Source organism: Molossus molossus, unplaced genomic scaffold, assembly GCF_014108415.1.
Source record: "Molossus molossus isolate mMolMol1 unplaced genomic scaffold, mMolMol1.p scaffold_m16_p_2, whole genome shotgun sequence".
In the NCBI taxonomy this organism is placed as follows: Eukaryota; Metazoa; Chordata; class Mammalia; order Chiroptera; family Molossidae; genus Molossus; species Molossus molossus.
In genome coordinates, this window is record NW_023425355.1 from 57774861 (window position 1) to 57794374 (window position 19514).

Here is a 19514-nt window from a genome sequence, read left to right on the forward strand (position 1 = left end):
GTGGAACAGAACAGAGTACCCAGAAATGGACCCAAGGCAATATGGTCAATTAATATTTGACAAAGGTGGCAAGAACATACAGTGGAGTAAAAACAGCCTCTTTAATAAATGGTGTTGGGAAAATTGGACAGCTACATGCAAAAAAAAAATGAAACTAGACCATCAACTTACCCCATACACAAGAATAAACTCCAAGTGAATAAAAGACTTGAATGCGACTCATGAATCCATAAAAATCCTAGAGGAAACTGTAGGCAACAAAATTTCAGACATCATAAACAGTCGAATTTTCACTGATACATCACCTAAGGCAACAGAAACAAAGGAGAAAATGAACACATGGGACTACATCAAACTCAAAAGCTTCTGCACAACAAAAAATACAATAATCAAAATGGAAAGGCAACCCACGGTATGGAAGAGTATAATTGTCAATGATATATCAAATAAGGGGTTAATTTCCAATATATGTAGTGTGCTCATACAACTCAACAAAATGAAGACAAACGACCCAATTAAAAAATGGGCAGTGTAACTTAATAGACACCTCTCCAAAGAGGACATACAAATGGCTTAGAGATAAATGAAGAAATGCTCAACATCACTTATCATCAGAGACATGAAAATTAAAACAACAATGAGGTACCACCTCACACCTGTCAGAATGGCCGCCATCAACAAATCATCAAACAACAAGTGTTGGTGAGGGTGTGAAGAAAAGGGTACTCTAGTACACTGCTAGTGGGATTGTAGACTGCTACAGCCACTATGGAGAACAATATGGTGTTACCTCAAAAAAGAAAAATTGGACTTCGATTTGACCCAGTTATTCCACTCCTAGGAATATACCCTAAGAAGCCTGAAACACCAATCAGAAATAATTAATGTACTCCCATGTTTGTACCAGCACTATTTAAAATAGCTAAGATCCGGAAACAGCCCAAATGTCTATCAGTAGATGAATGGATAACAAAGTTGTGGTACATATACACAATGGAGTACTATGCAGGTGTAAGAAAGAAAGATCTTTTATCCTTTGAGATGACATGGAGGGTCCTGGAAAGTGTCATCATAAGCAAAATAAGCCAAACAGAGAAAGACAAGCATCATATGATCTCACTTATTTGTGGAATATAATGAATATAACAATCTTAGGAATGGGGTAGTCCTGGAGATGTGGAAGTGGGGTGCAGACTGACAATCCCCAGAAGACTGGGTGGTCAGGGAGAGATAGACCACAGAACTTATATGCATGTATGCATGAACAATGGACATGGACACCAAAACTGGGGACAGGGCAGGAAGGAATGAGAGGAGGAATCAGTGCGTGAAAAAAGAGAAAGTTCTGTAACAAAAATAAATTAATTAATTAAAGAAAGGGAAAAAAAAAGGAGAAACATCTGTAGCAAAAATAAGTAAATTTGTTAATTAAAATAAGCAAAAAAAAGTAAACAATAAAATCTCAAAAATATTCAAGCACATTGAGGTTAAATAGCATTCTATAAATCAATGAATGGCTCACCAAGGAAGAAATTAAAAACTTTCTTGGAACCAATGAAAATGAACACACAAGAACACAAAATCTATGGGACACAGCAAAAGCAGTCCGGAGAGGGACGTTGATTGCCCACAGGCTTACTATAAGAAATAAGAAAAAATTCTAATTGACTATTTAACCTTACAACTTAATGAACTAGAAATTTAAAAAAAGAAAACCCCAGAGCAAGTTGAAGTAAAGAAATAGTAAAGGTCAGAGCAGAAATAAATGTCAGTGACAAAAAAAAAAAAATCAAAAGATCCATGAAATAAAGAGCTGGTTCTATAAAAAGGGAAAAAAGATTGATGGACCCTTAGCCAGACTCACCAAGAAACAAAGAGAATGGACACAAATAAACAAAATCAGAAACAAAAAAGAATTAACTGACACCACAGAAATACAAATAATAGTTAACAAATACTATGAGCAAGTATAGGCCAAAAAATTGGACAATCTAGACAAAATGGACAAATTTCTAGCATCACACAGTCTCCCAAAAAGGAACCAGGAAGTGATAGAAAACTTGAGCAGACCAATAACAACTAAGGAAATTAAAGATGTAATCAAGAAACTCCCAGAAAACTAAAGCACCACATCACAGGGGAGTTTTACCAAACATTCAAAGAAGAACTCACACCTTTTTCTCTTCAAACTTTTTTAAAAAATTCAAGAACACTTTCAAACTCATTGTATGAGGCCACCATAATTATATTTCCAAAACCAGATAAAGACACAACTAAGAAAAAATAGCTACAGGCCAATATCCCTGATAAACCTTGATGCCAAAATCCTCAACAAAATAGTAACAAATTGGATCCAGTAATACATTAAAAAGGTAAATCACCATGACCAAGTGAGATTCATCCCAGGGATGCAAGACTGGTACAATATTTACAAATCAATAAATGTGATACACCACATAAGCAAAATAAAAGATAAAAATTATATGATCATATAAATAACTGCTAAGAAGCATTTGAAAAAATTCAGCACCCATTTCTGATAAAAATGCTCTGTAATTTGTTAACAGAAGGATAATGTCTCAACATAAAAAGGCCATATATGAAGAGTCTACAGCCAAAATGATACACAATGGGCAATAAATAAAAGCATTTCCCTTAAGAACAGGAACAAGACAGGGATGCCCACTTTTACCAATCTCATTTAACATAGTATGGAAGTCTTAGCCCAAACAATCAGAGAAAAAGAATAAATAAAAGTCATCCAAATTGAAAAGGATGAAGTGAAACTGTCATTATTTGCAAATAACATGATATTTTAGAAAGATCATTCTAATGACTCCATCAAAAATCTACTAGATTTAATAAATAAATTTGGCAAAGTAGCAGGTTAAAAAATTAACATTATGAGTCTGCATTCCCATCAGCAATGTACTAGAGTCCCCTTTTCTCCTCACCCTTGCCAACACTTGTTGTTCGGTGATTTGTTGATGGCGGCCATTCTGATAGGTGTGAGGTGATACCTCATTGTTGTTTTAATTCGCATCTCTCTGATGATTAGTAATGTCGTAATTAGTAATTTCTTCATATGTCTCTTGGCCATTTGTATGTCTTGTTTGGAGAAGTTTTTATTCAGCTCCTCTGTCCATTTTTTAATTGGGTTCTTTGTCTTTCTTTTGTTGAGCTGTATGAGCAGACTGGTGCAGCCACTATGAAAAACAATATGGTGTTACATCAAAAAATTAAAAATTGAACTTCCATTTGACCCAGTAATAGCACTTCTAAAAATATGCCCTAAGGAGCCTAAAACATCAATCAGAAAGAATATATGTACCTCCATGTTCATAGCAGCACTATTTACAAAAGCTAAGATCTGGAAACAGCCCAAATGTCCATTAGTAGACAAATGAATAAAAAAGCTGTGGTACATATACATAATGGAGTAAGATGCAGGTGTAAGAAAAAATACACACACAAAAAAAAGATCTCTTATCCTTTGAGATGACATGGAGGGACCTGGAAAGTGTCATCCTAAGTGATGCAAGACAAGCAGAGAACAAGTATCATATGATCTCACTTATTTGTGGAATATGATGAACATAACAGTCAGAGGAATGGGGTAGTCCCAGAAATGTGGAAGTTGGGTACAGACTGACAATCCCCAGAAGAGGGGGTGGTGGGAGAGATAAATCACAGAACTTATATGCATGTATGCGTGAACAATGGACATGGACAACAAAACTGGGGACAGGTTGGGGAGGGAGAGGGAGAGGGGTATCAGTGGGGGAAAAAGAGAAACATCTGTAATAAAAAATAATTCATTAATTTTTTAAAAAGAAAGAAACAAACCTCCAGAATTGATTTTATAAGATAAAAAAAATTAAAGTTATGAAATTTACTGCACTCTTATACACAAATAATGAATTCACAGAAAGGTAAACTACGAAAAATAAAACAAAACAAAACAAAAACAACAACAAAACAATTCATTTACCACTGAAGCAAAAAAATTAAGATACCTAGGAATAAACTTAACCAAAGAAGTAAAGGAGTTGTTTGCAGAAAACTACAGGACATTGAAAAAAAAAAAAAAAAATAGAGGAAGACATAAAAAAAGTGAAAGCATATACTTGTTCATAGATTAGAAGAATAAATATTATTAGATTTTCCATACTACCCAAAGCAATCTATAAATTCAATGCAGTCCCCATTAAAATACCAATGACATACTTCACAGAAACAGAACAAATCCTCCAAAAGTTCATATAAAATTTTTAAAAAGATACCAAATAACCACAGCAATCTTGAAAAAGAACAAAGTAGGAGGGATCACAATACTTGATATCAGGTTATACTACAAAGCCATTTTAATCAAAGCAGACTGGTACTGGCACAAGAACAGTCGTATAGATATATGGAACTAAACAGAAAACCCAGAAATTGACCCAAGACAGTATGCTCAATTTGAGAAAGGTGGTGAGAACATACAGTGGAGTAAAGATAGCCTCTTTGATAAATGATGTTGGGAAAATTGGACAGCTTCATGCAAAAAAAATAAAACTAGACCACAAATTTACACCATACACAACAATAAACTCAAAGTGAATAAGAAACTTAAATGTGACTCATAAATCCATAAAAGTTCTAGAAGAAAATGTAGGCAACAATATTTCAGACATCATATGCAGCAGAATTTTTACGATACAATGTCTAAGGCAAGAGAAACAAAGGGAAATATGAACACATGGGGCTGCATCAAACTCAAAAGCTTCTGCACAGCAAAAGAAACAAGCATTAAAATAGAAAGGGAGCCCATTATATAGGTAAGCATTATTGCTAACAATATATCAGATAAGGTGTTAATTTCCAAAATAGATAAAGTACTCATACAACTCAATAAAAAAAGACAAAGAAACCAATTCAAAATGGGAAGATAACCTAAATGGACATTTATCCATAAAGAACATACAAATGGACAAGAGACATGCTCAACATCACTAATCATTAGAGAGCTGCAAATGAAAACGACTATGAGCTATCACCTACACCTAGGAGAATGGCTGACATTAACACATCATCAAACAACAAGTGCTGGAGAGAGTGTGGAGATAAGGGGACTCTAGTACACTGCTGGTGGGAATGCTGATTGGTGTAGCCACTATGGAAAACAATATGGTGTTTCCTCAAAAAATTAAAAATTAAACTATGATTTGACCCAGTGATCTCATTTCTAGGATCCCATTTCAAGAAGCCTGAAACAGCAATCAGAAAGAATATTTGTACCCCTATGTTCATAGCAGCACTATTTACAGTTGCTAAGATCTAAAACAGTCCATGTGTCCATCAACAGATGAGTGTATAGAAAGGCTGTGTTACATATATACCCAATGGAATATTATGTAGCTTTAAAAAATAAATATATTTTATCATTTGAGACAACATTGAGGAAACCTGGAGATTATTATGCTAAGAAAAATAAGGCAATCAGAGAAAGATAAATATTACATGATTTCACTTATTTGTGGAATATAATGAACAAATTAAACTGATGAGCAAAATAAACTCAGAGACATAGAAGTAACGCTCAGACTGATGAACCTCAGAGGAGGGTGGCTGGGGGGAGGGAAGAGATAAACCAAATAGCTTATATGTCTATATGCATAACCAGTACACTTAGACAACAATGCTTAAGGGGGGATTGAAAAAAGGATGTCAGTGGGGGAAAAATGAGAATCACCTGTAACAAAATTAAATTAATTAATAAAATAAATTTGATTTTGGAGGTGGAATTTCTTACCAAAAATAATTTCTTATGGTACGGATTTTGTTCCTAGCCCCTTACTTCTCATTTTACACTAAGTAGCCGAGTCATATATCTTTATATTCTATACAATTTTAAATGTGATGTATTAAAAATTGGAGTAGCAATAAGAATGGCATGGACATAAACTTTGACAGTAGCAAGACATGCCAATTGATAGTAAGGAAGAACATAGGAAAATCATACACATAGGATTTTAGAATCCCAGCAGTATGAAGTCATTTATCATAAGAACAATTATACTTGCATATCTTTATAACTTTTAAGTTTATTACTTTATTAAAGCACAGCATACAACTCACACTTATATTGATGCTTTTGTGTCATTAAAAAGATTGTGAAGATAACAATTAGCATTTATTGAACATTTACTGTTTACAAAATACTTTTCAAAGCCTTTTTTATTTATTGACTTATTTTGACTTCTGAATACCTCATATGTGTAGTCCTATTATTGCCATTTTACAGATGAGAAAAATAAAACTTAAAGGGGATAATTAACTTGCTCCAGATCATGCGAATAGTAAGTGCAGAATAAGGACTCAAGCTGAATTGGCTCATCTCACAACACTGTCCTTTATCCAATATGATCAGTGTAATATACTGTCTCTTGTGTTCAGTATTTTTTTAAGAGGGGGATACAATATGTTTCTAAAATATTTTCATTTAAAAATAGCTTAAAATAAAATTTTTATGGAGTTTAAAGAGGTATAAATTTATTTGGATGTCACCCCATTTATTTTTCTAGTGTCTGTTAAATTTCTACAGTGTTATTAATTTTAAAAAACTTTTACAGTGTTTCAGACATGGTATCATACAATATGGAATAAATTTGAGAAAAATAAGATATTATCAAACCTTTTGGGGTACTTATAAAGTTAGTAAAGAATGTAAGAGATATGGAAAAAGATTTTGTGTCAATTAATAAGCTTATCAATAATTGTAGCACAGTCAAGAGCATGTTTAACTCAGTACAGAAGTTAGGAAAGACTGAAGACTTCCCGAAAGCAGTGGACTTCTGTAGAAACACTCAGTCTCTGTAGTGAAAGAGAAATCGTGTGTGTGTGTGTGTGTCCCTCTTACTCTCGCTGACCATGAACCCTCACTACCACCACCACTGCTAACTTGTCATTTTGCATACAGGTTAAAGTGAAGGATGGAGGGAAAATGCATGAGTTGATTGGGTTCAGAGAAAGGGAGAAGAAGAGCACCAGAAGGGAAGGCAAAGGAAGGGGATGGTTGCTATAGGAGTGTATTCTCATGTAAGAATTGAAGATTGAGTTTAAATTGAGTCAAAGGAGAATGAGAATGCTTAATACTTGTTTGATGGATTACTCCCTTTGAGATAAAAATGGTTTTGTTTGTTTCTGTTTTTAGTATCCAATGGTTTCTGAGAAAGTGACTGTCCTTCAACTAAGAAAGAAGTCTTTGTTCAAATGATTTGTTGCATTATTCATTCACTCACTGCTGGCTGCTCTGTCAGATTGCTGGCCATTTCATAAAGCAATATGATAACATAAAACATAGGGACTAATATTAATTACTTGAGTGTTAGTGGACACTGGAATTGAACCAGGCCCTGCGCCTGTCATGGCTCTTTGGGGTCCAGGAACATAAAACTCAACCTAGTGCAAGTCAAGGCTCGGGAAGGATGACAAGAGTACCTAGAAATTCCCAAGGCAATCCAGTAAGAGGAAACTGTCCATGTGATAGGAAGACTAGGAATCAAGTTTGCTCCAGGGTTGTGTTCTTCCCATTTCTATCTCTGTCTCTTTGAGGGTGTCTCATCTCTCTGAGGCAGCTTTGGTTCTCTTTGTGTCAGTGTTGCTGTGTCTGTGTCTTTTTTTTTTTTTTTTTTTTTTTTTGTCTATGTTTCTTTTTGTGTGTCTGTCAGTTTTTTGTCTGTGTAGTCACTCTGTATATTTTTGTGAGAATGTGTTTTTTATTTCTCTTTCTTTCTCTCTAGGTCTTTATTATTCTGTATTTTACTCTGTGTCTCCTTTTGCCTCGTTCTTTTGCTTTTCCCTGTGTCTCCCTTCTTTCTCTTCCTCTCTCTACCCAATCCCCTCCCCAATACTTTATATTTTTCTTTCAGTCTGTGTATCTCTTTCTCTCACTCTGTATATATCTATTTTTTCTGAATGTCTCTGTGTTTCTCTGTGTTCCTGTTTCACTGTATGTCCATCTCCCTGATGGATTCCTGAGAATCAGGACACAACCAAGAACACTTGCTCAGAGTTGACTTGCAAGTGAGTCACGCCGGCCAAGCAACTGGACGCAGTTCTTGGAACAGAGTCTTGGACTGTCTCTGGGTTCTCAGGGTCATTATGACCCTAGTAAAATAAAATGTATATGTTATGCCTTACAGACGTGGGAAAGTCCCTTTACAATAATCTTAAGAACACATAGACTGCATTCCCTTCTTATGATACCCTGTTAAGATGGTTTTTAACCTTTTTTCTTTTTTATATTTACAGTTAAGCATTGTTTTAGCTTAGATGTAACCTTGGGTAGTGGGGCAATGACTTATGTAACCTTACACAATAAAATCCATGATGTTTAGGAGAAGTTTTGCTACATGCCTGAGAGAGCTGTAGCCCTCTGTTCATCTTGAATACATCTTGCCCGCAGATGATTTCTTTGCGTCCCTGATCATTTTAAATGCAACATCTCCCTGTGTATATCTGAGTGATCTCTGAGTCCATTTTTCATTATATGTCTCTCTGGCCATTTCTATGAGTATTTCTCTGACTCTTCCTCTGTATTTATTTGTGCGGAATCATTTCCCTCTATCTCTGTTTCTCTCTCTCTCTCTCTCTCTCTCTCTCTCTTTCTACACACACACACACACACACACACACACACACACACACACACACACACATCTTTTTGTATATCTCTGTCTCTGTCTATGTCTCCCCTTGACTTTTTAAAAATTTTTTTCTTTATTGATTTTTAGAGAGAAAGGAAGGGAGAGGGAGAGAGAGATAAAAACATTGATGAAAGAGAACATTGATTAACCGCCTTCTACATGCCCCCCCCCATGGAGATTTGGCCCATAACCTGGGCATGTGCCCTGACTGGGAATTAAACCTCTTGGTGCATGGGTTGATGATCAATCACTGAGCCACACCGGCCAGTCTCCCTCTGCTTATTTTTAATATGGCCCCCAAATAACTACTTATTTCTCTAAGAGAAATACCAGAAAGTTCGACTTTTTATTATTCTTAATTCAACTTTATCAAAAAAGATATTCTAATAAACTTATTTTATTTTCTTGAGGCAGTCACCATTAAGCAAACGATATTAGCCATCTTATGGATAAACCTTGTTCACTTTTGGCAAAAATAAAGGAGTGATTATGAGGCATGGCCATATATCACATTGACTGCTTAGTAAATGACCGTGGGAAACAGCAGATTCCCTGTGAGGGAATCACAGGGCAGGTTCTGCAAAATGCATATAGTATCCCATCAAGCGGGAATCATTACCTTTATTTTATTGATGAAGAAACTAATTTTAAAAGAAGTTAACTTATCAAGAGTCACAAAAATAACAAAGATGAAGCAGGAATTAAAATCAAATCTGTCTGATTCCAATGACTAAGTTCTTTCCATTAGATTATACCTATTAAAATAAGTCACAAAATATCCTTTGATTTTAACTCAGAGATTCCACTAAGAAGAAGTTATGCTTAATAAATAATTCATCTGAAGCTATAACTAATGCATTGAAACATTATGTTTGCAATCCAAATGACTCCACATTCTCTGGGCTTTTCCAGTCAACTTTTTCTTTAATATCCAAATAAACATCTTTGAATACTCATCTCACATTTTTTGGAAAATAAAATTTTCTCTCCAGTATCATTAAGAATTTTCTTGTAGCCCTGGCCGGTTTGGCTCAGCGGTTAGAGCGTCGGCCTGTGGTCCGGAGAGACCCGGGTTCGGTTCCCGCTAAGGGCATGTACCTCGGTTGCAGTTTGTCCCCGGCCCTGGTTGGTCGTGCGGGTGGCAGCCACTCGATGTGTCCCTTTCACATCGATGTTTCTCTCTCTCTCTCTCCCTCCTGCTCTATCTGAACAAAGAATGAAAAAGTGTCCTCGGGTGAGGATAAAAAAAAAAAAAAAAAAAAAGAATTTTCTTGTATGGTTATCGTTACTCTGTTCTCATATTATCACTGAATGCTTCATTAGATGATCAACCTTCTAGTTTGATATATTCTCCTTCATAAATTCTGCATTGGTTTTGATTTTTCTAAAAAATTACACTAAAGCATTTTTAATTACTATTTTCTGTTTCCTTTGGATTCATCACCCAGTAGAATACCTCATTCATCTCACTAAAATCCCAACCCAGATGATCATTTAGTTTTAGCCAGAGAAGCAGCAATCACAGAAGGAAGACGGTAATCAATGGACACTTGATTATTAGACTTGATTACAGGTGATATTTGCCTGTTCTTTATCATTTATCTATCTATCTATCTATCTATCTATCTATCTACCTATATATTATCTCTCTATCTATCTATCTCTCTATCTATCTATCTATTTATCATCTATCTAGCTATCAATGTATCATCTATGTCTATCATCTACCTATTATCTATCTATCTAATCTAATATATCTATCATCTATCATTTATTTATCTACCTACTTAGCTATCTATCATCTTTCTAACCTTCAACACATCTGAAAAACCAGAGATCAGGGGAGAACAAGGGAGTATGTCTTCTAGAGGTTGACCAATTGAAGGTGAAGAAGAAATGCAGCTTTTTTTTGGCCGGAACCTCCATCTTCCAGCAATTTGCCAAAATGACGAACACAAAGGGAAAGAGGAGAGGCACCTGCTATATGTTCTCTAGGCCTTTTAGAAAACATGGAGTTTTTCCTTTGGCTACATACATGCAAATCTATAAGAAAGGTGATAGTTTGGACATAAAGGGAATAAGCACTGTTCAAAAAGGAAAGCCCCACAAATGTTAACATGGCAAAACTGTAAGAGTCTACATGCATGCAGTGGGCATTGTTGTGAACAAACAAGTCAAGGGCAAGATTCTTGCCAAGAGAATTAATGTACATATTGAACATATTAAGCACTCTAAGAGCTGAGATAGCTTCCTGAAACATGTGAAGGAAAATTATCAGAAAAAGAAGGAAGCCAAAGAGAAAGGTACCTGGGTTCAACTGAAGCATCAGCCTGCTCCACCCAGAGAAACACATTTTGTGAGAACCAATGGAAAGGAGCCTGAGCTGCTGGAATCCATTCCCTATGAATTCATAACATGATAAGTGTAAAAAGAAGACCTCTGTACTGATAAAAATATTTCTCTTAATTGAGTAGAAGTGTGATGTCCGTTCCCCCCAGAAAATAATTAAAGAAAACTTGGTGTCCTAAAAAAAAAAGAAGAAGAAGAAGAAGAAGAAGAAGAAGAAGAAGAAGAAGAAGAAGAAGAAGAAGAAGAAGAAGAAGAAGAAGAAATGCAGCAGGAAAATATGAGACATATTTTCCCCACTTTATGTTCTTGTATGTACACAATCCTACCTAGCAATAGTATGGAGGAGCATCTGAATAAATTATAAACAGGTGTAAACTGAGCTTTTAATAATCACAGATGACTGGGAGTTGTGTAAGTTACTCAAAATGTCATTAAAGGGCAGAAAAGTGAGATGCCACATAGTTCAGGTGCAGGCAGAGTTTGGGAAAAAATATAGAAAACCATTTCACATTTATATCCCACCAAATTGAAAGTATTGAATCAATTTGTTACATTGAATTATAAACAATATTTCATTTTATCTTTTTTCAATCACACAGCACAGTACTAGTCATATAACAAAAGCCACAAAGACCTGTTACTTTTGCATAACCTGATTTAGAATAAAAGAATTAAAATTTTGTAGTCATCAGAAATATATTTTTTTCTTTGTTGATTTTAGAGAGATAGGAAGAAAGAGGGAGAAAAGAAACATCGATGAAAGAGAATATTAAATGTCCACCTCCTACATGTCCCACAATGGGGATTTGACCCACAATCTGAGCATGTGACCTGACTGGGAATTGTACCGGTGACCTCTTGGTGCATGGGTCAATGCTCAACCACTGAGTCACACCAGCCAGGCAGAAAGATTTTTGTTTTGAATTACAAAATGACAAGGTAAGTTAAGTGGATGCACTAAAATAGTCCAGGCATATTACTCAGGATGACCACAATCAGGCACAGAACAGTGTTGTGAAAGAAGAGCAAGCAAAAAAGAGTAGGCAAATTTACTCTTGACATTTCTGACCTAACATTAAAATCAACATGAGATTAGAAAGACAGAATCAGACCTAGAAAAAAAATCTCAAGAGATCATCATATCCAGTCCCCTGACTAGAGGCAGGTAAGATTCTTCTACACCCAAGACAACATTTTGTAGATTAAAAAACAAACAAACAAACAAAAACAATAAAAAACCCCAAAAGATTTGCTTGAGGATTTTCTACTGCTTAAACATCTATTTGGGAAGCATTTTTCTCGGCATTATTTTTTTTGACAGACAATACTTTTTTTTCCATGTATTTACAATATCACTGGCATTCTGCTTTTTCTATATTCAATTAATGCCACTAAGATAAATTTCTTAGATTGCATGAAATTATATTGGTATATTAAAATGCAAAGATTTTGATTAGCAGATCAAAAAAATACAAATAAAAAAAATAAGACTATTAGGTACAACTAATACCCTGTACTGGCTCTGTCTCTCTGCCCTTTATTTTTTAGGCTGTGTTAATTGAATCACATCTCACAGATGGCTTATTTTAATATTATAGCATTTGACAAAGCTACATTAAAGAAAAATAACTAATCTATCAGCTATATTGTATTTTCAAAAAACATTTTCTATACTGAAAGTTTGAGTATGACAGTCAAATAAATGTACCTCAAGTAGAAACCTAACAGGAATTTAAAAAAATAAAAAAAAAATACATTAAGCAGTATAAGATCTATTTGTATTTCCTTTCTTCACTAATATAACTATAAAAGAAGAATTACTTAAAAAATAATATTTTATTGATTTTTTTGAGAGAGAGGAAGCAAAAGAGAGATAGAAACATTGATGTGAGGGAGAAACATTAATTGGCTGCTTCCTGCATACCCCCTACTGGAGATTGAGCCCACAACCTGTATATGTGCCATGACCAGGAATCTAACCAGGACCTCTTAGTGCATGGGACAGTGCACAAGCTACTGAGCCACACCAGACGGGGGAGAAGAATTAATTTTTAAATCTTAGTAAAGATGTAATTGTCAGTTGGATCTATTTGATATCCAGGCTGTCTGTCTGTCTTTCTTTCTTTCTTTCTTTCTTTCTTTCTTTCTTTCTTTCTTTCTTTCTTTCTTTCTTTCTTTCTTTCTTTCTCTCTCTCTCTCTCTCTCTTTCTTTTTCTTTCTTTCTTTCTTTTCTTCCTCCCTCCCTCCCTCCCTCCCTCCCTCCCTTCTCTCTCCCTTCCCTCCTTCCTTCCTTCCTTCCTTCCTTCCTTCCTTCCTTCCTTCCTTCCTTCCTTCCTTCCTTCCTTCCTTCCTTCCTTCCTTCCTTCCTTCCTTCTTCTTCTGTCTTTCTTTTTCTCACCCAAGGATATTTTTTCATTGTTTTTTAGATAGAGTGGAAGGGAGGAAAGGAGAGAGAGAGAAACTTTGATATGTGAGAGACACCTTGATTGATTGCCTCCCACATGACCTGATAAAACCTGAAACCCAGGCATGTGCCCTTGACCAGGAATCAAACCCATGACCCTTCAGTATGTGGTCCCAGGCTTTAACCTCTAAGCCAAACTGGTCAGGACTAGACACTATTTCTTTATGTAATATATGTTTTTATAGTTTTCTCTGAAAAATTTTAAAAATGTGTCTCATTGTGAACTCATTGAGAATATAATTATTTGGAAATTTGCAACCAAAGTAAAGTGAACTGAAGGTGTTTATTATTTTGAAATAGCCCTTTAAATCTCTCCCTCTTATACTCTATGCCCATGAATTTTCAAGGTCTTTAGATCAAGGCCAGAATAATATGGCAAACCTGTTTCTATTTAGGATGACTAATAATATAGAAGAATAAATTTGGAAGTATCCTTACCTGAGGATATTTTTTCAATTAATTATTAGAGAGAGTGGAAGGGAGAAAGGGGGGTGGAGAGACAAAGAGAAACATTGATGTGGGACAGACAGATCACTTGGTGCATCCTGCATGCACCGGTATGTGCCCTTTATCAGGAATTAAACTCAAACCCTTTGGTGTGCAGGTCCGAGCTCTAACACTGAGACACACCCGCCAAGGTGGGAGGCAGGTTTCTTAGTCAAGTTAGAAATGGTCAATTTTGCTCAATAACTTCTTTATGAATTTTAATACATATGATTGAAGTAGGCTGAGCTCATGTCATGGTCTCAGGGTAGGACATAACCCATATTATTGCTTTGCTTCTGGTTGCAGTAATAAGTTTGAAGAAGGGCTTATATGTGTTTTAGGCCAATTAAAGACACGACTAGTAAATAACATTTTCTTTTCTTTGGAATTTCTAAGTGTAAACATAATGTACTGTACCTAGGGCTTCTTCTAGATATCTTTACTACTACAAGGCAGGAGCTGGCCTAAGAAAAAAGCCAGGAGAGGAAAACAAAGCTAAGGAATGGAGAGAGAGATGAGCCCTGCTGACCTAATTGTATCTATAAATTTTACTTATTTTTTTTCAATTTTTATTAATTTGTTTTTGTTACAGATGTTTCTCCTATTTCCCCCCTAGACATCATCCTCCTTATTCTGTGTCCCACCCCCAACAATGTTGTCTATGTCCAATGGTTATGCATACATGCATACAAGATCTTTGGTTTATCTCATTCCCCGCCCTCCCATCCCACTCCTCTGAAATGTGTCCCTCTGAATCTTACTCTTTTCTATGCCTCTGAGCCTATTTTGCTCATCAGCATATTTTTTTCATTATATGCCACAAATAAGTGAGATCACATGGTATTTGTTTTTCTCTGATTGACTTATTTCACTTAGCAAAATGCTCTCCAGGTCCTTCCATGTCATCTCACAGAATAACAGATCTCTCTTTCTTACAGCTGCATAGGGTTCTACTGTGAATATGAACCACAGCTTTTTTTTTTTAATTAATTTATTTTTGTTACAGATGCCCCCCCCATTGATGCCCTCCTTCCAATCGCCCCCACCCCATCTCCAGCTTTGTTGTCCATGTCCATCGGTTATGCATACATGCATATAAGTTCTGTGGTTTATCTCTCCCACCTCATTCTGAGAATTGTCAGTTTGTACCCTAATTCTATGACTCTGTGACTATTTTGTTCATCAGTTTGTTTAGTGCATAATATTCCAGAAATAAGTGAGATCATGTAATAATTGTCTTTCTCTTCTTGGCTTGTTTCACTTGGGATAATACTTTCCAGGCATCTCCATGTTGTCGCAAAGGATAAGAGATCCTTCTTTCTTATAGCTGCATAGTACTCCATTGTGCATATGTACCACAACTTTTTTATGCACTCATCTATTGATGGACACGTGGGCAGTTTCCAGATCTTAGAAACTGCAAATAGCACTGCTATGAACACAGGGTTACATATATTCTTTCTGATTGATGTTTCAGGCTTCTTGGGATATATTCCTAGAAGTGAAATCATTGCATTAAATGGCAGATCAATTTTTAACATTTTGAGGAAACACCATATTGTTTTCTGTAGTGCCTGCACCAGTCTGAATTCTCACCAGCAGCATACTAGATTTCTCTTTTCTACACACCCTTGCCAACACTTGTTTGATGATTTGTTGATGGCAGCCATTCTGGGTGGTGTGAGGTGAGACCTCATAGTTTTTTTAAATTTCCATCTTTCTGATGATTAGTGACACTGAGCATATTCTCATGTGTCTCATGGCCATTTTCATGTCCTATTTGAAGAGGTGTGTATTTAGGTCCACTGCCCATTTTTTAATTGGGTTCTTTGCCTTTCTTTTGTTGGGTTGTATGAGTACTCTATATATTCTTGAAATTAACCACTAATCTCATGTATCATTGGCATTTATGCTATCCTATATATTGGGTTTCCTTTCCATTTTGATGCTTTTTTCTTTTGCTGTGCAGAAGCTTTTTAGTTTGATGTATAATATTTTTCTTTTGTTTCTTTTGCCTTAGGCATTGTATCAGTGAAAATAGTGCTGCGTCTGATGTCTAAAATTTTGTTGTCTGTATTTTCTCCTAAGATTTTTATAGATTCATGAGTTACATTTAAGTCTTTTATCCATTTTGAGTTTATTCTTGTGTATGGTGTAAGTTGGTGGTCTAGTTGCATTTTTCTGCATGTAGCTATCTGATTTTCCCCACATTATTTATCAAAAAGGCTGTCTTTATTCCATTGTATCTCTTGCCACCTTTGTCAAATATTAATTAAGTTTAATGTCCTGAATCAATTTCCAGGTTTTCTATTTTGTTCCATTGATCTGTATGCCTGTTCTTGTGCCAGTACCAGGCTGTTTTTATTACACTGGCTTTGTAGTATAACCTGAAATGCAGTATAGTGATCCCTCCTAATTTGTTCTTCTTTTTCAAGATTGCTATGGCTATTCGGGGTCTTTTTTGTTTCCATATGAAATTTTGAAGTATTTGTTCTAGATCTTTGGAATATGTCTTTGTTATTTCAATGGGGATTACACTGAATCTATAGATTGCTTTGGGTAGTATGGACATTTTAATGATATTAATTCTTCCGATCCATGAATAAGGTGTATGCTTCCACTTTTTTATATCTTTTTCTATGTCTTCTTTCAATGTTTTGTGGTTTTCTGTGAAGAGATCCTTTATGTCTTTGGGTAAGTTTCTTCCTAGGTATCTTATTTGTTTGGACACAATGATAAATGGGGTTGTTTTTTTAGTTTCTCTCTCTGTGAGTTTATTATTGGTGTATAAAAATGTCATCAAATTATTTGTTAATTTTGTATTCTACTACCTTGCCAACATTTTTTATTAAATCTATTAGATTTTTGATGGAGTATTTACTGTTTTCTATGTACAATATTGTATCATCTGAGAACAAGAATAGTTTCACTTCCTCCTTCCCAATTTGGATCCCTTTCATCTTTTATTCATGTCTAATTGCTGTGTCTAAGATTTCCAGTACTCTTTTATTTTATTTTAATTTTTTTAGTACACTAAACAGATTTTATTCTTGTATTATTTATTTATTTATTTTTGTATTATTTTCTTTTCTTTTTTTTTTTTTTTTTAACCAGGTCATTTAATGTACTACCTAGACTATCCCAAACATAGGTAATTTTTTTTTTTTTGCCTTCATGTCTTTAGTTATTTTTTAATAATTAATTTATTAATTTTGTAACAAATGTTTCTCCTTTTCCCCCCACTGATTCCCTTCTCCACCTCTTTTCCTGCCTTGTCCCCAGCTTTGTTGCCCATGTCCTTTGTTCAAGCACACATGCATATATGTTCTGTGGTTTATCTCTCATGCAACACTCCCTCTTCTGGGGATTGTCAGTCTGTACACCACTTCAACCTCTCTGGAACTACCACATTTTCAGACTGCTATGTTCAATATATTCCATAAATTAGTGAGATCATATGATACTTGTCTTACCCTGATTGGCTTGTTTCGCTAAGGATAATACTTTCCATGTCCCTCCATGTCGTCTCAAAAGATAAGAGATCTTTCTTTCATACAGCTGAATAGTATTTCATTTGTATATGTACCACTGCTTTTTGATCCATGCGTCTACTGATGGACATTTGGGCTGTTTCCAGATCTTAGCTATTGTAAATAGTGCTGCTATGAACATAGGAGTACATATATTCTTTCTGATTGGTGTTTCAGGCTTCTTAGGGTATATTTCTAGATGTGGGATCACTGGATCAAATGGAAGTTGAATTTTTAATTTTTTGAGGTAACACCATATTGTTTTTCATAGTGACTGAACTAGTCTGCATTTCCACCAGCAGTGTAATGGTGTCCCCTTTTCTCCACACCCTCGCCAACACTTGTTGTTTGATGATTTGTTGATGGTGGCCATTCTGACAGGTGTGAGGTGATAGCTCATTGTTGTTTTAATTTGCATCTCTCTGATGATTAGTGATGTTGAGCATTTCTTCATGTTTCTTAGCCATTTGTAGGTCCTGTTTGGAGAGGTGTCTATTCAGCTTCTCTGCCTATTTTTTAATTGGGTTCTTCGTCTTCCTTTTGTTGAGTTGTATGAGCACTCTATATATATATTGGAAATTAACCCCTTATCTGATACATCATTGGCAAGGATGTTCTCCCATACAGTGGGTTGCCTTTCCATTTTGATGATTGTTTCTTTTGCTATGCAGAAGCTTTTTAGTTGGATGTATTCCCATCTGTTCATTTTTTCCTTTGTTTCTGTTGCCTTAGGTGATGTATCAGTGAAAATTCTGCTCCGTATGATGTCCGAAATTTTGTTGCCTACATTTTCTTCTAGAATTTTTATGGATTCATGGGTCACATTTAAGTCTTTTATCCATTTTGAGTTTATTTTTGTGTATGGTGTAAGTTGATGGTCTAGTTTCATTTTTTTGCATGTAGCTGTCCAATTTTCCCAACACCATTCATTAAAGAGGCTGTCTTTACTCCACTGTATGCTCTTGCCACCTTTGTCAAATATTAATTGAGCATATTGCCTTGGGTCCATTTCTGGGTTTTCAGTTCTGTTCCACTGGTCTATATGCCTGTTCTTGTGCCAGTACCAGGCTATTTTGGTTACAGTGCTTTGTAGTATAACCTGATATCTGGTATTGTGATCCCATCTACTTTGTTCTTCTTTTTCAAGATTGCTGTGGCTATTCGGGGTCTTTTTTGGTTCCATATGAACTTTTGAAGTATTTGTTCTAGTTCTATGAAATATGTCGTTGGTATTTTGATGGGAATTGCAATGAATCTATAGATTGCTTTGGGTAGTATGGACATTTTAATGATGTTAATACTTCCAATCCATGAACAGAGTATGTGCTTCCACTTTTTTATATCTTCCTCTATTTCTTTTTTCAATGACCTGTAGTTTTCTGCAAATAGGTCCTTTACTTCTTTGGTTAAGTTTATTCCTAGGTATCTTAATTTTTTTGGCCCTATGGTAAATGGGATTGATTTTTCAGTTTCTCTTTCTGTGACTTCATCATTGGTGTACAAGAATGCCGTCGATTTCTTGACGTTAATTTTGTATCCTGCTACTTTGCCAAATTCATTAATTAAGTCCAGTAGATTTTTTATTGAGCCTCAGGGTTTTCTATGTATAATATCATGTCATCTGCAAATAATGACTGTTTCACTTCCTCCTTTCCAATTTGGATCCCTTTAATTTTTTCTTCATGTCTGATTGCGTGGCTAAGACTTCCAGTACAATGTTAAATAAGAGTGGTGAAAGTGGACATCCCTGCCTTGTTCCTGTTCTTAATGGAAATGTTTTTAGTTTCTGTCCATTGAGTATTATGTTCGCTGTAGGTCTTTCATATATGGCCTTTATTATGTCTAGATATGATCCCTCTATTCCCACATTGCTTAGCGTTTTTATCAGAAATGGATGCTGGATTTTGTCGAATGCTTTTTCAGCATCTATTGATATGATCATGTGGTTTTTATTCTTAATTTTGTTTATGTGGTGTATCACGTTTATTGATTTGG